The sequence below is a fragment of the Engraulis encrasicolus genome, chromosome 15 (assembly GCF_034702125.1).
Source record: "Engraulis encrasicolus isolate BLACKSEA-1 chromosome 15, IST_EnEncr_1.0, whole genome shotgun sequence".
In the NCBI taxonomy this organism is placed as follows: Eukaryota; Metazoa; Chordata; class Actinopteri; order Clupeiformes; family Engraulidae; genus Engraulis; species Engraulis encrasicolus.
Genome location: NC_085871.1, coordinates 49,025,115 through 49,027,699, shown reverse-complemented (window position 1 = coordinate 49,027,699; position 2,585 = coordinate 49,025,115). Strand labels below are relative to the sequence as shown.

The window sequence follows — 2,585 nt, the reverse complement described above, 5'->3', positions numbered from 1 at the left end:
CTTCCATCATTTATTTCAGTTACTCTATTTTGTCCAGCACCTGTACCACTGATGTGCGCGCATTCTCCACCTTCTTGAAAAGTCATGCCACCTCATAGATTTGCACTGTAGATTGCCAAATCCTTATTTCCAGTCATTTTGGCTAAAGTAACTAAAAGTAATGCAAAAGTATAATGCCTTACTTTTCAAAAAAGTAATGTTGTAATGTAAGGCATTACTTTTAAATGACAGTAACATGTAGGGCCTAATAAGTAGTGCATTACAGTTTTTGAGTAACTTTCCCAACAGTGCATCCGAACATATGTAGCCTACTATGTACAATTCATGTACACTACACAGTGGAATTTGCAGTGTTAATTCAACACCAACAGAGTTTTAACACTCAGAGTGTTGGTACAACACCTCCAGTGTTGAATTGGCCCTTCAAAATTTGCTGTCTATGTACATGACATCCGAAGGTATATAGAATGGCGTGCGCGGCAGAAGTGATTACCTTTCCCGGACGGAGTCAGACGTAGTGCCTCCAAGAGAGAACCCTGCAAGATGCCAGGACACCGAAGAAGAACAAGACAGGAAACTGGTGAGTCTGTTTCAACGTTCAATTACTTTAGAACGACGTTTCAGTCAAGTCAATGTTTAGGCTATTTTAAAGCACGGAGATAGCTGACCAACTTACTGGACAGGCAGATGAAAGGACTTGACGCATTTTAAAACAGCAATAACGTCTATAGTTAGCCCAATTCAACATTTAGAAAGTTGATTAAACATAGCCTATTCGTATTTGGTACCAGAGTCTCTAAGTGTTGAGACACTAGCTGTATTTTCTAGGCGTCTACTGTGTGCCAACCATAAAACCTGTTCCTTCTGAACTGGCTGCGCCGGTTGCATTTGAAGAAGCCGGGGAAATCACGTCATGTAGGCCTAGCAGATGCAATATGCGACCTTGCTTCCTCCACTTGTGCTTGTGACCTCGCCCCACCTCCAGACCCCTCCTCCGTGGAGAAAACAATAAATTTTCCCAGCTGTCAGTAGCCACAACAACTTTTGGGGGACTGTTTTTCATTCACCATCCCAGTTGCAAATGAGAAAAAGACTAGGCCTACAATTGAGATTTTGCAAGATCTTGAAATATAATGCTGTTGTCAGTGATGCCATCGTAACATTTCTTCCTGGTTGGAGGCCATAAGCACAAGTGGAGGAAGCAAGGTCGCATATTGGAAAACACGCGGCATCTGTTGAGTGTTTCATGGTGCCACATAGGCTAGCTCATCGTTTCCCAAACTAGGGTAGGCTACGCCATTGCAAGGGGTACGGGAGAGGATTTGGAATTTAAAAGAAAAAAATACAGCAAGAAAAAACGGCAAAGAATGGTGGCAACGGAGGCCTAATACAATAAAAAATAGTAACCTAGAAATCAGTCCTAGCACTTTACTATGTACACAGAAAAAAATCTAATAAATGTGAATGTAGGAAACGCCATGTTCTCATTGCGCGTCTGCTTGCATGGTAAGGAGGGGAAAATGTAGACCTACTGGCATAGCCTACCCCGCAGGCCTATTTCTCTACATTACCCCAGGTATAGGGCTCCATACCAAGACCTGTTTTTGTTTCTTCTAAAGCGGTCAAACTGCTGGCACGTAGGGCCTACGGACCTGTTGTTTGACTTGTGCGCGTGCAGAAGGCAACATTTTCCCTCCGAATTGAGATGCGGAAATCGATCGCAGATCTGTAGGGCCTATTGGCTGCCATTTTATGGACGTTTGTGCACATTTTCATTGGTGGCTTGGTTACGCATTGGTCTGAAAATAGACGCCTTTTAATTCTAATGGTCTTGTAATATTACTATAGGCTACCAAGTTTTGAAACAATGTGCCAACACGGTTCAGAACTTAAACACTTTTTTTATTTGCCCATCAATAATACAAAGAATTGCAACTCTCCTCTGTCTTCCCCTCTAGGTAATCAGACACCTCATGTCATCATTAAAGCCAATGAGGGGAGCTCTGTATCATTGACATTCATTATGGACAGCAAAATCAATGGACATCTTTCAAGTAGATCAACTCACAGTGGTAAGGACAAATGTTCATTTTCCAATACTGTATCAACAAATGAAACGAAAATGAACTGTTACAAATTACTGATGATAGGCTACTTGTAGTTTCTGAAATACCATGGTTTCTCTCTCTCTCTCCCTCTCTCTCTCTCTCTCTCTCTCTCTCTCTCTCTCTCTCTCTCTCTCTCTCTCTCTCCAGCCACTGTTGATAGAAGGAGAGCGCACACGTCCATTCAACAGAGCAACTGCAATGATAGAGCCACAGATTCCATGATGATGATGATGATGATGATGATGATTGTTATTATTATTACTGTTTTGAATGTGTATATCAGGCTGTTAAGAAGAAATATCTTCATGTGTACTGTGCACTGGCAAATTGCACTGGACAAAATGCACTGGACACAAAAAGGTTAAGAATCCCTTGTCTATTGTGTGCTGTGTAATCACAATGCCAAGTCTGCTGCTTCCTTTTTCAGAAAGTTCACTGTCGTTGCATGATTTAGTCAGCAGATGGCGATGTTGCATT

The 2,585-nt window shown here is 41.9% G+C and overlaps 1 long non-coding RNA gene across 1 annotated transcript; it reads left to right on the top strand.

Moving 5' to 3' along the window:
* The first annotated feature begins 445 nt into the window (after positions 1-445).
* LOC134464717 (uncharacterized) lies at positions 446-2,329 on the top strand. Its single transcript, XR_010038041.1, has 3 exons — positions 446-580; positions 1,959-2,072; positions 2,256-2,329. It is a non-coding gene; the product is annotated as an uncharacterized LOC134464717 (long non-coding RNA).
* Positions 2,330-2,585: the final 256 nt, after the last annotated feature.